This window comes from Callorhinus ursinus, unplaced genomic scaffold, assembly GCF_003265705.2.
Source record: "Callorhinus ursinus isolate GAN/ISIS: 27379988/994484 unplaced genomic scaffold, GSC_fseal_2.0 scaffold18, whole genome shotgun sequence".
NCBI classification, from domain to species: Eukaryota; Metazoa; Chordata; class Mammalia; order Carnivora; family Otariidae; genus Callorhinus; species Callorhinus ursinus.
The window spans coordinates 31,037,105-31,055,543 of NW_027397080.1; the positions used below are offsets into that span (position 1 = coordinate 31,037,105).

Genomic DNA, 18,439 nt, shown 5'->3' on the forward strand with positions numbered 1-18,439 from the left:
AATAGAATGAAGAGATCTGTGGCTCACTAGACTTTGAATTCTATGGGGACTTTTTCTTTCTTTAATGTTGCTTATGTTTTGAAGAGTAGTTTTAACTCTTTAATTTTCCAACCTTAAAAGTTTGCCCTTTTCAGGGTGCCTGGCTGGCTCAGTCGGAAGAGAACACGATCTTGATCTCAGGGTCATGAGTTCGAGTCCCACGTTCGGTTTAGGGATTACTTAAATAAATAATTTTAAGTAAAAGTTTGTACTTTTCATTGAACAGATAGATACGAAAGGATTCTTATAAATTGCTTAAATGAGCCTTTTATAAATTCCTTTGATATTTCACAAAGCTGAGAATCCCATCTTTTGCTAAACTTGGGGTAGGAGGGTTTGCTGAGGAAAGTTCAGAGTAAAGTTCTATAAAGAGAATACTAGCAGGGGTTCAGTCTCATTCACCTGAATTGCCTCCAGGTGGAATTGGAGGGGGGTGGAGAGTTCTTCTTCTGGCTGAGCCAGGGAATGGGTAAGCTGGGAATGGAATGGGACCAACCAAGTCCCAGTGTCTGTGGCCTCTGCAGAGTCTAGTTACCGGAAGTGCTTGATGGGCCTTGGGGATGGAGGGTGAATATTTAGACATTGAGCTGCTTTCACTCCACCCCCACCCTCCCTGAGTGAAAGGAGGAAATGAAGAATATCCAGTGTGGAAGGAGCGGGGTTGTTTTGGTTTGGTTTGGTTTTTAGTTTTCTAATTGGGTGTTGTTGATTGATTTCCTCTTATTCAGTTTTGATTCTTTTATTCTGAGTTGGTTGTTTTTGTTGTTCTTTTTAATGAACTGTTTCTAGACACTTTTTCTGTATGGTACCTTATGTGAACAGCAGTAACTCATAATAGGAAAGAAAGGTTTTGAGATTTCAAGTATAGCCTTATATAAATCGGTGGTTTGCATCAACCATACTTACATTAAACTTTTAATATTTATTATACATCTAAATATGCTGAGATGGGTCATTTTGAGAATGGTTAAAAAAAGAGAACTGTTGATAGACATTAAAATATATGCTGTAATTGAGCTGTGTAATCAACCTTTTTTTTTTTTTTTTTTGCTCTTCCCAGAACAGATTAGAAGGAGGTATTTAAATGTGGAAGAGTGAAAGAAATACCTTTTGAGTTTTCTGAGGATTTCAATTATTTGAAGTTTGATATGTACTTTTATAAAACTAAAATGCTTTACCCAAGTGTAGGAATTTTGGTTTGGCCAAATTGGAGTGAAAGTGAGATCCATGAGTAGATGTGGTCTGATGTAACCTCTCAGCTCCAGTTTTCTCTCTCCCTGTGCTCTGCTAGAAGCTGCAAACCATGAAGAATTTGATGGAAGATACGGCTTGACAATTATTTTATCTTTCTGTTTTAAAAAATAAACTTATAATAGTAAGACTAAGCATTGAATCTAAAATCTACCATCCAGCATTTGGGAAATGCCGGGCAATTTTATCTAGTGTTTTATCTCTTCAGTGGAAAACAGACCTGAATAACATTTAGCCTAGGTAAGGGTCTTCTAATCCTTTTTTTTTTTTCCTTGCTTTTGGCTGTCCCTTATCCTTACCGATGATGTCTGACTCAATAAGTAGTTTTTTTCTCACCCACAGAGAAGTTACTGCTACCCCAGCCTTTTGCGCTGGTTCTCTCTAGTCTTTTCTAGGCACCTCTGTCCTGAGACCCTTCCTTCCCCATGTCTCCCTGCCATCTCTGTTTTCCGGCCATGTTGCTTCTCTCCTCACTTCTCCTCTGGCACCCAGCAGCCTTCCTTTTCCAACCTCTTCATCAGGGCACCATCATTGGCGCTAACAGGAGAGTTGTTGGCAGCCCTGGAGGGTTTATTATGGCTGACACTGGCTAAACGTTCCTAGTGTCCTGCTGCCTTTTGCCTACAATTGGGGGAGTTTGGTGGTAGGGTAAATCTGTAAGTATTGAAAATCATCTGAGAGAGAGAGGCACTCATTTTATATTTTCCTTAGTTATCAACATAGCCAGGCTAATCATTCACAACTCCTAGGGTGGGGAAGGCAAAGGTTATTTTTCATTTTTGCTGCAGAAAATGGGAAAATTTGCAGGTACTAGTGTCCTTGGTTCAGAATTTCCTTGGTAGACAACTTCATATGGTCCTGCCTCTTTTTATATCAAATCCCTCTAATCTAGATACTTTCCACATTCTCTTCTATTTGCCACAATTATTGACTCATTTCTTTGCTATTCTCAACTGACTTGAAACTTCAGAAGGGTGTCAGCATCCAAAAGAACACACCCAACTGGGCATGGCGTGGGGGTCACCAGACCTGTGTTCTATTCCTGGCCTTACTGGTCACTATAGTACTTGACAACCTCTTCTAATTGCAGTGTGCTTTAGCTGTTCATTGGGAAGTTCAGGTCAGATCCTGACAAGGACTGGAGAATTATCTACTCTAAAATGGTGATTCTTTGTGTGATAATTGTATAGATGCCACAATCTTTATAAAATGTTGGCACACCTTTGGCTGTTGTGCCCGAGAGCAGAGTGATGGTTCTTGCCTCCTGTGGGACCTTCCGCAGATTACTCAGTCTCTCTGTCCTTAACTGCCCGTGTCTGTAAAATACGGTGATCCTTCTACCCTCTAGAATTGTTTTGAGAATTTAAATGAGCTAATGTGTGTATAAAAACATTTGAAAATGACTCTTCTTCCCATCCACCCCAAATACTTTTAGTCTGCATAAGGGTCCTAGCTACCTGAAGTAGCTAAATGCTGTGGAAGGTACGGAATTATTTTCCGCTTGTAAACATACCAAACCTGTATGAAAAGAAATGACCTGTTTCTTATCTTCTGTCTTGTGAAAACCCCTATTCATTGAAAAGCTGGGAGAGGGTGAAGGGCGGTGCCTAGTTTAAAGGATGCATTTCCTCTGTCTTGAAGCTTTGTTGAGGAGACTTCCATCCTTACTGGATCATTCAGTGCAGTTTTGCAGACAGGTTCCTGGTGAGCATCGACATAAACAGCCTTCCTAGTTCTGTTGGCTTCTGGTGTTTGTTACACACGAGCTAAATCTGGCTTTTCTCTGAGAACAGTGGCTCTGACGGTAGAAAAGCAACTATTTATCAGAAGTTTAGTTGAGTGGGTATTACAGGTTAACCTCATGGTACCCAAGAGAATAACTGTAAGTCAAATATTTTAGTGTCATGGTGGTACAACTGAGTTACTACCTTTCTCCCATTCTTCCTTTCTCTATAACTGATTACCTTCTTTAATACATTTATGAGCAATTAGTAGTAAGATACGGTAAAGGATCGTTGCTGAGCATCTCAGATTCCCATTGGCTGTATACTTTTTCTCTCTCAAGACACTCTTTGGCCTAATCCACATCAGAGTCTTGGGTGTTAGTACATTTGTGTAAATCAGAGCGAGCATCCTAGTGGCCGAGCTTCTGACATGATGGGCATCCAGGCCTCCAGGGTATCGCTTTAAGCACTGCCACATAATCTTTGGATCGATGAATTACATGACCTCTGATGCTAAGATAATGGTTGAGAAAATAGGAGACCTAATAGAATTGAATCTAAAATCACCAGGAAGGGAACCCATGTTGTAAATAATACAAAATTATGGGCGTTCTAAAAATAATTTTTTGTTTGAGTTTTATACACATTGCAGTTTTCTTCAAAATCATGAGATGATTACTCCGATGACAGCGACATGTATCTTCTTTCACACTGAGCACATGTCTGTGTTGTTTGATTCAAAGACTTTCCGTGTCTGACACCTGGATGATTGTCCCTTGAATCCTGGCTGGCCTTTGTGTATAGCTCTATCTACTGTTATTCAGACAAAGTCAGCCAGCATCGGATTGTAGACAGGAAATGCTTACTCAGTGACTTATCTCAGATGCAACTAACATTAGTGAGAAGATAGTGTGATCTGCCCCAACTTGGTGGAGAGGAGAGGTGCTTCCAGCATGTTATTAGCCTGTGGAAGGAGGTGGAAAGGGTGTGTGCCTTGACTGTCTTTCTCATCTCCGTAGTTTTATTTTTGTGCACCCAGGCCAGTAGGGATTAAGCTGGTGGTGGTTGTAATCTGTTATTGGCACATTAATATTTTCTATACTAAAAAACTCACTTTGTAACCCACTTCCCATTTTCAGAGCTAAATATTCCGTATAGCTTAATTTTAAAAAATTTTGTATATCCACCAAGCACTGTAATGGGTGGGATGTCTATAATGAGATCCAAGGTGCTATCCATGCCCTGCATTGCAGCAGGATAGGTGCACCATATGCATGCTTTCCATGTTGGGCAGTATGTACTAAGGGCCCTGGTGGAGGCTCAGGCCCCACAAAGTGTGCACAAGATGCTTAGGGGTGGGGGGGCGGCTGGAAGGCTAATTGGAGGGTGTGGTGTTTGAACCTCCAAGGAAGGATATGTTTTTGGACAGGCCGCGGCTGGGAGGGTGGAAGAAAAGCAGCTTTCCAGCTGTAGGAAATATCATGAGCAAAGGCATGGAGACAGGAAATTGCAAACCCTGCTCGGCACGTACAGTAGCCTGGGTGGAGAGGAGGTCGCCAGGGCTGATGCGGTCGGACTCAGGTCAAAATTATGGCCTGGCGGGAGACTTGGGGGGACCCTGCACTCTCTCCGAGAGGGCATTTGGGGACCCATTGAAGAAGAGAAAGGAGAGGTCTTAGCTGAGCTGTGAGAGCATTCTTGAGCAGCACCAACAAGATGTGGAGACCAGAGAGGAGGTTCTTGTAACAATTTGGTCTCACAGTAAGACAAAAAAATGGGGAGTTGAAAGTGATTTATGGAACTGGAAGTCTGTCTTTTATCTTGATTTTCTCCATTGAAAATGTGTCCTTTTGTTTTGTTTTGTTTTTTTTAATGGGACCAAGGGGCAGCTGGTTTTGATGTTTGGGGGTTTTTTTATTTCGTTTTTTTTAAACTTTGGGTGATAGTATGAAAAAAAGTACTGGAGATTTAAAATTTTAATTTGACAACTAACATGAAAATCAACCACCTTTCTCAGCTCCATTTCTGGGAATGAATTCTGTTAAATATGTACATAACTATTGAATATTGATTGTTCATTTCTTTAGGCAAACTGTCCTTTGCATAAAAGCACATTCCCCCAGCAAAGAATAACTACTATTGAGAAAGGTTTTTAAGACTTTGTAATCAAGACTCTGTTAATATTAAGAGGTTAAGAATGACTCGAGCATTCAGTATGAGCGTTCAGCGTGGCGTTTTATTTAACTTCAGATTAAAACCTTAGATAAACAATTTTCTAGCCTCATTAATGCTTAATCTAATGTTGCATAACAAAGTGTGGACTTCCTGAATAGGTTGATACTATTGAGGACACTATTGTGTTAGAGCCACATAAACCAGAGGCCTCTGCTGCAAGTGCTGGGCACCCTCGCTGCTCACTGGTGCCGGCATTCTCACATCACCTGAGCTTGGTACCACTGCAGACTCCCAGGCTCTGTCCGCTCCTGTTGAACCAGAATCTGGATTTTAATCAGCTCCCCAGGTGATTTGAATGCTTATTTAAGTTTAGGAAGTACTGCTGTTTACAGTAGTGCAGACTGGCAGAATCCTAAACCCATATGTCACATTCATTCTTAAAACAATGTTGCTTTTATTCTGCTAAAGTTGTAAATTACTTCACTCTTGGGCTTAATTTTGTTTTTCAAATTATTACAAAATATCTCAGACGTAATACAGAACAGTATCTGGACTTAGTTTCATTATCAATAGAATTTCTTAATATAGCTTCCCTTTTCCTATCTTTCCTTTTTTCCTGGGAACACAGTTGTAACTCCTGTCATATTTCATATAAAAACTGTTGTCCTCCCCTTTCCTTGCAGCATGTTTGTGAGTCAGGCTAGCCTAGATCTTAATTTAAGTTTCTAAGAGAAAACTTTTTATTTGAAAGGATGACATTCACAGGGCACCTGGGTGACTCAGTCAGTTAAGTGTCTGCCTTCGGCTCAGGTCATGATTCCAGGGTCCTGGGATTGAGCCCTGTGCTGGGCTCCCTGCTCAGTGGGGAGCCTGCTTCTCCCTCTCCTCCCTGCTTGTGCTTTCTCTCACTATCTCTGTCACTATCTCTGTCTCTGTCTCTCTCAAATAAATAAAATCTAAAAAAAAAGATGACATTCTTTTATTAATGTGAAATTTACACACTTAATACTATGGTGTTTTCAGGTGTTACTCTCTTTCCCTGGCACCCCCTTATATATGACAAAGAAATATACATATTTTGAGAAGTTGGCAAGATTGGGTCCAAGGAGACACATGTGCCATATCTTTTTTTCTTAATAACTTGTCCTCAAGTAGGGGCAGATAAAATTGAAATTTTCCATTCAAGAAGTGATTACCTGATAGAAACAGGCACTACGTTTTGGCAGTGAATATTGTGATCCTACAGTTACTGCCCTGCAGGGGGTTTGTTCCCATTAAAATGGAGCAGAGGCTTGAATCTTTTCATCTGATAGTCTAAACTATGTAGATATTTGGCTGGGCAGTGGTCCAGTTTTGACTAGGGTAATCTAAGTGAGATTGGCTGATTCCCTTGTGTAAGTAAAGCAGTTAAGAAATTTGCATGTAAGAAATTTTTGGTGCTGATGTTGGGGGAATAAGGAGGTCTTTAAAAATTAGGTGACTTTTTAAACCAAGGGCCTTGAATATTTGCTGTTCTCTGTGTAAATGTCTTAGGCCTGCCCTTGGCCTTACCCTGCGTATCAGAACTGGAGGGAATGGCTTGCAAGTATTTCGGTTGTGGACGATGTATTGCTTGCAGACACTGCTTCCAGATGAAACCACCTTGGACTTTTAAAGTTACTGAACACTCTGCTGCTTACAAGGATCAGTTATTTATTTGCTGTTGGTATTTGCTAACCCGTATTTCCTATAATTTGACTGGGTCTTGGTTACCCGGTGACTTTTTAGTTGGAGACATTTATGACTTTTCAGCCTAAGTAGACTCCCCCATTTTATTAGCTAGTAAAACAAGTGGAAGGTTTGAAATGGTCTTTAAGAAGAATTATAAGCTTTGATTACTGTGCTTATATTCAATGTGTTTATCCACTTGGAGCTCATATCTTATATCATAGATTTTTTTTTTAGCCTTCATAAGCTCAGCGAACCCATCCTAACTTTGAAAATTCAGCTTGCTGTTAAAGTTTTAAGAGTAAGTTTTAAAATGTATCTGAAGTCCTAATCCTTGAGTAATTCGTTCATTTTAATCTTATTTGAAGTTATGCCTTTGAGTAATACTTAGGAAAGTGGAGTAAAAATTACTTATATTGTTTTGAAAAGTAAAGTGAGGCCTTCACCTCCATTTTACTCATGGCTGCTCCCCAGGTGGAGCCCCCCCCCGCCCCCCCATCATAAGGTTTCTTTTTTTTCTGTTGCATGTAATTCGAAAACCATTAATTGTATCATAGAAATAGGAAAAGCAAGCAGGAGAAACCTGTCTTGGGACACCAGAATTCCATTAAGCTAAGTTTTCTTTTTGAGATGTTTACATTTTAAATTGAATTTCAATATTAATGACCTTCGTTATTTTTTGATTTTACAGTTCTTTGTTCTGTTCACGTGTCTTAAGTCCTCCTGAAATCTCTAAATTGAGGTGTCATAACTTCCAGGATTTGGCCTTGGACATGTCTAAACCATCATCATGGTTCTCTATTGGCAAAATTGGGAACTGTTTTGGGGAACCTTTAGTACCGAAGGCCTGTGTTCTCTTTGAGGTGTCTGTGGTGGGTGAGAGGGTACTTACCCTTGTGGAGTCCACAGTCTGCTAAAGAGGCCGGCAGGGCTTGTGTTCTTCTCTGGAAGGTGCCTGAGTGACAGTCACTGAGACTGTCCAGGGCCCAGTTACAGGGCTTGGGCTGCACACTCGTGAGAGCCACACAAGCCCTCTCTCTGTGCACTGGTGGAAATGACACAGATTGCCCAGCTTCTCTCTCAGAAGAATTGCATTTTGTTCTGCCCTTGAAAAATTATTCTTTATTTGCTTTAGTTCCGGACTGTGGATGCGGCTTCTTTTTGTCTTCCATGCACTTCTGTTCTGCACACATACATGCATGTGTGTATTTATATAGAATATAAGGCCTTCTGGGCAGGGACCTCTTTGTAATACCTCTTTATGTCTTCTTTAGTGCCCAAAACAGACCCTTACTTGATATTTGTTAAAAATGAGGTGTGTGGCCCTGTACGTTCACATATTTTGTGAGTGATGGGACAGGAATACACTGTAACCAAAGATATAATTATTGGTCCTAAAAGATTAAAATTTCTTAGTGTTTGTGAGAAAAGGTTTTCCTCATTTTTTGCTCTTCATGTTGTTTTTCATTATCTGCTTTGATGCTGTTTTAAAGGCCAGTTGAAACCTGCACATTCTAGGCCTTGGACTATGTAACGGACAGAAAATCCTTGTTCAACTTTCCTGTCTCAGGACAGTAAGTCTAGGACTGGGTGGGGGGTCACTGTGCCACGCTTGGACTTTCCTGTTCCTGCTTATCATGGGCAGTAAATCAGCTCTGCTGTTTGCACAGCAATTCTGTTTTCTAGATTATTTATAAGATTGAAACCCATTGTTTATTTTTCTCAGCAGGTTTATTGAGCAAGTCAAGAATAAAATATTGTCTTAAGCAGTAGAGCAAGCCATTAGCCAATTGCAGCTTGGCTTCAAAACGATCGTGTGTGTGTGTGTGTGTGTGTGTGTGTGTGTGTGTGTGTACTGGAGGTGAGAGCCAAGCGAGGTAAAAGAGGTTCAGGGTTGCCAGATCTCTGCAGCTTTGCAAGGTTCTTGTGACTGTTTATGGATTTTTTTTCCCCTTTTAGTCAGTTAGTGAGTCACTGTCATATGCCATTTTATTATCTTGAAAACAGTCTGGAATTCTTCTCCTGTGTCTTTGCTGTATGAGTGAAATCCCACTGATATGTTCTGAACGATACCAAGTTAAAGTTTTTCATGTGATGCTTCAGTTATGTATTTTCAGCTGCAGCCATTGTCTCTTTGTCCTCATGTGCAGGAGTTGGGATTTTTCTTAGGTTTGGCAAGAAATGGTGACTTTCACATATTGGATTATTTTAGAGGGCTGGAGCACCATAGGTCCAACCCCCTTAGGACTCAGTGATTATTGATTTAGGCGCACGCCTCCTACAATCAGAACTTGGTTCTCCTTCCCAAAGGTGCTGTTTTGGAAATGTGCTAATGAAGTACATGGAAGCAGGTCAGAGGTTTGTAGCCTTCAGTTGTCAAGGGAAGTGTGTAAGTTTTGGAGGGAGAATCTGGAATGTGTGGAACAACAGGAGGAATAATTAAATTCTGAAGGAAACAGGCCCAGTGAATCTGTATACATGGCCAGCTTCAGCAAAGTAAAGCAGGCAGCAAGTGAAGTGGGCAAACCCTGTAGACATTCTGGAAAAGGTGGAATAGAAAGCAAAACAAAACTTTGAAAGAGAAATTGTTAAATTTGCTTTGTCCTATGGATCGAATTTGCTTATCAAAACTTGAAGCTCGGGGCGCCTCGGTGGCTCAGTCAGTTAAGCGGCTGCCTTCAGCTCAGGTCATGATCCCAGGGTCCTGGGATCAAGCCCCGCATCAGGCTTCCTGCTCTGTGGGCAGCCTGCTTCTCCCTCTCCATCGCTTGTGCTCTCTCTCAAGTGCGTGCTCTCTTTCAAATAAATAAAATATTTATTTATTTTTTTTTTAAAGATTTATTTATTTATTTTGAGAGAGTGAGAATGAGAGAGAGAGAGTACGTGAGAGGGGGGAGGGTTAGAGGGAGAAGCAGGCTCCTCGCCGAGCGGGGAGCCCGATGCGGGACTCGATCCCAGGACTCCAGGATCATGACCTGAGCCGAAGGCAGTCGCTTAACCGACTGAGCCACCCAGGCGCCCCTAAATAAAATATTTTTTTAAAAAAGAAAAAACTTGAAGCTCTTGGGGTGCTTCGGTGGCTCAGTTGGTTGAACGTCTGGCTCTTGATTTCAGCTCAGGTCATGATCTCAAGGTCGTGGGATCAAGCCCCACGTTGGGCTCTGTGCTCAGCACTGAGTCTGCTCATCCCTCTCCCTCTCCTTCTCCCCCATCTTGTGTGTGCGTGCTTGGTCTCTCACGGTCTCTGTCTCTCTCTGCCTCTCTAAAATGAATAAATAAAATCTTAAAAAAACAAACTTGAAGCTCTTAATTCTTTTGACCGTGTCAGCCTATCAGGTGACTCAGGAGAAAAGTCCATGTGCTTCTCTAACAGACTGTATTAGGTTTATCAGATGATTAGGCAGAATAAATAATACAGTTAAAGCATGGAATGCTTCTTATATAGTCACTTTGTATTTAGATTAAAATGTGCAAGTTTACACCTTGGAATATGCATTCATTTGTCCAGCATATATGTCTCAGACTGAAACTAAAGCATACTGTTTTCTTTTGTACTATATTCTGTTCTCATTATTGATTGCCCAAATGCTAAAATACCTTACCAGGCATGTCTATAAATACTTCCATTTCTTATAAAAATTTCCTGGAAATCAGTGACAGGATGTTTAGGTAGTGTGAATATAAAAATTTATCGTTTTATTCCTAATACTAATCTGTCAGCAAGCACTTGCAGAGCTCATTGAGTATGATGAGAGGCGGAGATGTGACTCTACTCCCTGGGGATCTCTCCGGCTGTTCAGTTACCACAGTGGGAGTTGGCAGGAACCTAAGTGTGAAAGTATAGGGCACAGACACTAAGTGGTAGTTGGGAGTCAGAGGACCTGAAGATGAGGGCTGAAGAAACATCTTGAAAAATGTATAGTTGGGCCTGGAAGTTAGGTTGAAGGATAGGTGTTTTAAATAAATGCCATGCCAAAGAAAGTCTTTGAAGTATCCTTGAGGAATTCCCTAATACCTGAAATCCCTCCACAGCATGCCTTCAGAGTAGCTGCCCTGCTGTTCCTGAGAAGCTGGTAACATTGAACCCATTAAATGGGACCATGGTGGTTTCGGACAGTTTCGTTGCTTTAGATGTCTTCCTTTTATTACACCAGGATCCGAATCCCTTCATCTTCCATGTGTTGTCCTGGTTGAGTCCCTTGATGACACAGAGAAATATTGGTGCCATGTCCCTCCTTCACAGAAGCTCTTCAGAGGGGTCAGGGTAGTCGGCACTCCTGCCTGGACTTCTGCATCCCACACCGTGCATTCTAGGTGAGCTCCTTTGGACTGTTGTCCTTTGGCCCTGCCAGCAGCTTCAGGCAGCCAGGGTAGCGCCTGTCCCTCGCCCTGGCCTTCTCTTTCTCACCCGGCAGGCGGGCACGTGTATTAACTCAGTGCACACTTCCTGCCATAACAGAAAGTCACATTATAGGTTTTGTTTATTTTGTTGAGTTTAGCCCATCTTAAGGTTAACATTTTTAACCCAACTCTCATTTCCCACAATGAGCAAGCGTTAATATTAGGATTTAGTAAAAGACGTTACCTGATACAGCAATGTATACTCAGACTAACCATCAATTAGGCCATTTCACACCTGGACTGTACCTGAGCAAAGATTTCTAGCGCCAAACCACAGCATAATCAAGTGTGAAACAGTGGGCTCGTTCCTTGTGGGATAGACCATTAGCTTTAGTCCCTACCCCAGAACCTCCCCAGGAGTCTTGTCCATGCTTATAATCTTGGCACCAAAGCAATCCCTCAGCCCATTCCTCCATGTTTTGGTAAACTATGGCTGAAGATGAAGATAGCAGTCATTTAGCAGACATGTGTCTTCGTCTGTCACCTGCTTTTGTTTCAACCAGCTGCTGAAAGCGGAGCCTGAGTGACAGAGTTCTCCTCCCCTCCCCAAAAAGTGGGGAAATAGGCTCTTCGTGGACTAAACTGGGAGCCCTGGATTTTAAGGGAAATCATTGCCCTGGTGCTTGCTGTCAGTTTTCCAGGTTGGATTTTCTGCCTTTCACTGAGCTTTTCCTCTCCCAGGCCTTCGAGAGTACGCCAGCAACACACTTCATAGTAAGTGTATCCTGACAGGAGTATGGTGGTTCCCTTGCGTCCCTAAGGCCTCACCTGGTTGTTGTAACTGTCTTCTCCAGAGTAGGTCGTCTAGCTTTTCATTCTGTTTGCCATTGCTGGAGAACACATGGGCAAGGTCAGAAGGTCTGGAACTGAGCTTCACAACCCCCGTCTTGCATAAGCACATAGCCTTCGGTGTGCCTGTTTCCTGTTCTCAGACGCTGTACTCCCTCTGCTGGTGTCGGGGCCACTGGTGCCTCCTTCGGACCGCAGGCTCTGCATTCTCGAGGACACGGTCCGGTTCCCCAAGCCTTCAGCTGTGCGTGTTGCAAAGAAAAACAAAGAGAACTCTTCCTGGCTGTGGGCAAATTAATTCAGTTCTCTGGCAGGGGTGGCAAGGAGTACCATGTGATAGAGGTCCCTTCTAGTGCCATTCCCCTACCTCACATCCTGCCCCTCAATTATTACAAGACATTTTAACTTGTTTGGGTGCTCCCAAATCCGGCATTTCTCTGCTTGATTGTTGTTCCTTACACTTGGTTTCTTTCACTGCCAGTCCCCGCCCTTGGCCCAGCCTCCGCCTCCCCCCAGTGCTCACGGCCGGGGTCATTTTTCACAGCACACATAACCTTTAAACCAAAAAGAAAGTACATTGCTTATAACAAAATGAATCTCTTCTGCTTTTATTTTGAAAAGTCCTCCTTGTTGTTTAATGTGGAGGATATTCGTGCTTAAAGCCTGTTCCAAGTAGGCATTTGTGCATCCCAGAGGAACTTTTGATTTATTTCCTTAACTCTGCCCTCCTTTCTCTGTGGTTCAGAAACCTTTAATGGTCTGTGAAACTCTGAGACTTCAGTGCAAAACAGTAGTCGTTTTAAGAACCCCTCCTACTATATGAAAGGCCTGCCAGTTTCCACATGCTGGGTTTTTGACTCCCTGACAGGCTGACCTCTCACAAATTTTGGTTGTACAGCAGGGCATCCAGGGTTGGGGCCTTGATAATGGTTTTGTGAAATATTTTTTCTCCTCTCCCTCTCTTTGAAAAGTTGTAATGAGAATTCCGGGCTCTTGGCCAGCCCGTGGGATGTGATACAGTAGAAATGTTTCTGGTGCCCTTTGTTACTGTTCAGTTTTGATTAGGTTTATTTCCCGTAAGCTTAATTTTGCTCCCCCCTCTCCCCTTTTTTATGGCTCAGGAGGTTAACTGAGCCAAGGTTATGTGTTTTATTACGCAAGCTGCTACAGCCTTATGGAGTCACTGCACCAGGCCTTTGTGGCAGAAAGACGAGGGGAAGCCACTTCCCTCACATCCTTGCATTTCTTCTTACTAAGGCTGCCTTCTCCTGATCATGCCTGCTCATGGAAGGGTATGACCAGCCCTGCAGGCTGTGTGGCTTGCTCCTGCGTCTTCCACTCAGGGCGTTGCAGGAAACCATTGTACAACGTGTCCTGAGATTTTGTGAAGTTAGAAATCATGGCAGACCTCTCTCTCTCTGGGGTTTCTGCCAGGTGGAGGGAGGAGGTGGCGGGGCCTCTAGAGCAGCAGTCAACAAGCAGTGACACTCCTTTGATCTTTCTTGTGGTTCTCCATTTCAAAAGAAAGAAGCGGTTGCAGCTTAAAAAAGTTTCCTAATACTGCTTTGACTTTGTATTTATAGCTCTTCTCATCCTTGCAGATGAGAACACTGCAGACATTTCATCAGTTCTCCTGATAACCTGTGAGGGGACCGAGGTTCTTGCACAAGCTCAGGGAAGGAAACTGAGGCACAGTGGCACGACAGGGGCCCTCTGTCACAGCTCTGTCACAGCTCTGTCACAGGCGCCGTCCAGCGCGGGGGCGGGGGTGAGCCAGGGGCAGAGCCCGTGCAGTGTGAGTGCTTGGGTTTGGGACCATGCTTCGAGGAAAGTGAGATTTTATTATCATAGAAATTCTTTATTCACAGTAGGACTCCTTGGTCACCTTACAGTGATGAAGTATAAGTACATGTAACTCTTTTGTGTCCAAGAGCTATTGAGACATGGACTCTGGTAAAGCTACTGGCAGTGGGAAGGGGGGCGGGGGGGCGGGGCAGTGTGTGCTGAGCTTGTAAGCTCTGTTTTCAATTTGGGCATAGACAGTGGACCTGACATTGAATTCAGATCTAGAAGCTGAGATTGAAGCTTGTGCCATCACAGAACGGACTCCCCAGGCTCCCCACCGAGGGGAGCTTGTGATAGGAATTGTGTCCCTGAGAATAGAAGTGAGGGGTGTCGAGGGTCACTCAGACTCTCTCTGCTGGGTAGTTCTCTGCCTTCTCAAGAATCATTCTGGCTCTTAGCACTGGCTTGAAGGCTTTTGCTAACTGAGTAGCTAATGAAATGGCCTTCCTTTAGGCATACAGAGAGAGGAGTAGTTGTCCCTGGTGCTTTGTTGGAGCAGAATAATATATACTAAAGTGATACTTTGAGCACTCCTTCCTCAATTTTGTCTCCATTTTCTTTGGGCCCTCGCTGCCTGCTTCTGGCCACAGCTTGTCAGCGCTAAACCAGTTGAGCCCCTCATCCTTCCGGCTGCACTCATGTAAGCTTTCTTGTGAAGGTTGTGGGGTGTTTTCCCTCCCTGTTTAGAAACACAGATGTCTTACATCTCCACAAAGGAATTTTGGAAGTAAACCTATTTACAGAAAGATCCACACAAGTTTGACATTGTTTCCTCAAAGCACCTTGTTCACAGTCCTTAGCAAATACACTGCTGTTCTAAGTCACATATCCCTCCACCTTTTTTCTTCCTCCAGCCTCGAGTGTCCTCAGATGCCTGCACAGCTGAGCAGGAAATAAGGTTCTTTTTTTCCCTAAACTAGTCGTGCAAACAAGGCCAAAGAGGAAATTGCTCATTCTTTGGTATTATTAAATTTATTTTTAGTTTCCTAGTACTTGATTTATTTTGGAGGAAGCAGAGGGATAAAATGCAGTATCTTACTAAGGGAAATACTAGATACTGCATCTGAAGCATTATTACTAAGTTAACAAACTTTTCATGGTGAGTGCTTTCTGACTGGCCCTTAAAGTGTGGGGTTTTTTGCTCTTTTTAATTTTATTTACATGGATTTACTCAGCTAGTCACTCGGACACTTGCGCTCCTGTGTGGAAGACTGTTTAGGTAGATGCGGAGGATGTACCAAAGGCCTCTGGAGTGGGTTTTCCAGTTTACAGAGCAGTTTCTCACATTTTATCCCCCTTCTTCATGACCATCTCCTGAAGCAGTTAGGTGACTGCAGCCAAGCACTGGGATGCAGACCTGTGATTCGTCATCACGCTTACTTGCTCATCCCCTCTGTAAGCACTGAGTGCTACTAAACCTTTCTCCTCCCCATCTGAGAGTGCCTGACCAATGAGTTTGTCAGCTCCGCAGTAGCCTCTTCTTCCTTCTTACATAAAATTGCTGGCAAAAGGAAACGTGTATGAGTTCTTGTTCCACTCTCCCTGTCCTTGGACAAGTTACTTGATTGTTCTGTTTTTTTGTCTTCTCATCTATAACATGGGGATAATATGACCTACATCCTAGGACATTTGTGAGGATTAATTGAATAGAGGCATACCTTGTGTCATCGTGCTTCGCAAAACTGTATTTTTTACAAATTGAAGGCTCAAGACTTCAGTGCAGCAAAGAACTGCAGGTGTGGTGGAAACAGCGGGAGAACTAGAATTAGAAGCGGAGCCTGAAGATAGGGCTGAATCGCTGTAATCCCAGGATAAAACTAACTTCTTATGGACAAGCAAAAAAAAAGTGGTGTCTTGAGATGGAACGTACTGATGAAGATGCTGTGAAGACTGTTGAAATGACAACAAAGGATTGAGAATATGGCACAGACTTAGCTGATAGAGCAGCAGCAAGGTTTGAGAGGATTAACTCCAATTGTGAAAGCAATTCTACTGTGGCTACAAAGTTATCAAACAGCATTGCATGCTACAGAGAAATTGTTCTTGAAAGGAGGAGTCAGTCAACACGGCAAACTTCCTTGTTGTCTTGTGAGAAATTTCCACGGCCACCCCAGCCTTCAGCACCCACCACTCTGAGCAGTCCTGTACAGCCATTGCATCAAGGCAAGACCCTCCACCAGCAAAAACCTTATGACTCGCTGAAAGTTCAGATGATGGTTAGCCTTTTTAGGAATGAAGTATTTTTAATTAAGATATATATACATTGTTGTTTTAGACATAATGCTGTTGCACACTTAATAGAACAGTATAGTGTAAATGTAACTTCGTGGACACTGGGAAACCAAAAAATTTGTTTGACTTGCTTTGTTGTTACACTGACTTTATTGTGGTGGTCTGTCACTGAACCTGCAATATCTGAGACATGCCTATACTTGATGGTCAGAATGGTCTTACCTGTATGTAGTTGTGAAACCTAAAATATTTTGAGGACCCGAAAAGCAAAAAAAATTTTATTCAAAATTTTACAATTTGAAATTGTATACAGTATGTTTGGCTCCCTTTTTTTGTGGGGATTTACTTATAATCCAGATTTCTGTTACACTTCTCAAATAATACTGGCCGGGGAAACTCCATATAATCATACGTACTGTGTGCCCAAAGATGAATTGTGTGAATTTATGCTGGATTTTGGGGGTCTGTCCTGTCTGTGAAGTTAGAGTACTGGAATTAGACATTGAAATTTGGAATTATAGAATTCTTTTAATATATTTTTTTATTATTATGTTACTTGCCATACATTACATCATTAGTTTTTGATGTAGTGTTCCATGATTCATTGTTTGCGTATAACACCCAGTGCTCCATGCAGAACGTGCCCTCTTTAATACCCATCACCAGACTAACCCATCCCCCCCCTCCCCTCTAGAACCCCCAGTTTGTTTTTCAGAGTCCATAGTCTCTCATGGTTCGTCTACCCCTCCGATTTCCCCCCCCTTCATTCTTCCCCTCCTGCTATCTTCTTTTTTTTTTTTTTTTAACATATAATGTATTATTTGTTTCAGAGGTACAGAGGAATTATAGAATGGTAAGAAATGCAGTTGATTTGGTCTTCCCAAAGTATTACTCCCATGTCTCCATCTTGCTGTCTTCAAGCTGGCAGGAGGGTTTTTTAGTAGAGAAACCAGGGGCTTTCCTTGGCCTGTGCTGCAGAGGATTCCTGCTATGTGAGTCACCAGGTGAATATGTGTGGAAGACTGGGCCTTGAGTTCCTGTTAGCTGAAGCTTCCAGTAGCACTCCAAATTATAAAGAGAGCAAATGAAGGAGATTTAAAAAGATATTCTTAAATTTTAATACATTTTCTTGAGATATTTTAAACTCTAGTTTACATAGTTCTCATTTTTACCAGGATACTGGTAAATCCATGAGTAATTTGATGCCACCAAACTTTTACTGATTAAATTGTCTCTGGTTTACTTAGTTGCCCAGTTCTTGATGCATCAGAGTTGAGGGTTATTGTTTTCTGTGACCTATGCTTTTCAAGTGATGTTAGTAACAGAAGTAATGTCTTGTTTGTGCTTAGTTCCCTTTGTTGAGAGGGACCCAGTATGCCAATGATACAGAACATTCTGTATCATTATCAAAGCCTGTTGACCTGTTAGGGCCAGAAATCAACCCCATTTCATAAAGTACAACTGAACAAGACATGATGGGGAAGTATTCACCTGGAGCAATTTAGCAGGTTTTTAGATTGTGTCACCAAGAGAAAGGGGGTCCGCTAAGCCAGTGCTTGCTGTTTTCATGCTATGGTTCCCATTGGAAGAGCCCTAGAGTTGCAGGTGCTATAGCTCAGGCCTTACCAAATAGGACACTGCATCTTCCTTGGCATTTATTTCTTTAGTGGGGATGGAGGTAAGAAGCATTACATTTGCTTCATTCCAGAAGAACTTAAGACTGAAAACCTCAGACATGTCTGGAAAGGTAAGATATAAAATAATGCAAAGCGTAGGATAATATATGGCAAAGCCGTATTGTCTTGGATAAGTTGAACGTCTGGTCACTTAGGGACTAGTTGTATGGAAGTCCTGTCTGAGCCTGTCCCTATTCCTTCTTACCCAGGAGCTGACCACACACTGCTTCTCATACTCCGTGATGATACACTTCATTATCTTCTGTAGTGCACATCTTTATTGGGTAGTATAAACTGTATTCCTGCCCATGCTCTACATGGTTGAGAATTCTTACATTATTTCTTCGAAACAATCACGGAGATGGCACATCGCGCCCACCGCAGGTCTCTTTCTGTACAGGTCACTTGCGTTGATCAGAGTGCTTGCTTCACAAGTGGCTGAGACTTCCCTCAGAGATAGCCCTCCAGGCTTTGTAATTTTCCAGACCAGATCGCCCAGCTGATGGAAGTGTTTTCACGACAGTCTTGCAGCAGATGTTTACTCTGTGTGCACTGGCTTCGCAGATGCTCGCTGACCCCGTTAGGGTCTCCTTATCCCTT

At 42.5% G+C, this 18,439-nt stretch overlaps 1 protein-coding gene across 9 annotated transcripts in view; it reads left to right on the forward strand.

Moving 5' to 3' along the window:
- RERE (arginine-glutamic acid dipeptide repeats) overlaps positions 1-18,439 on the forward strand; it is a 411,538-nt gene that overhangs the window by 355,919 nt on the left and 37,180 nt on the right. The window lies entirely within an intron of this gene.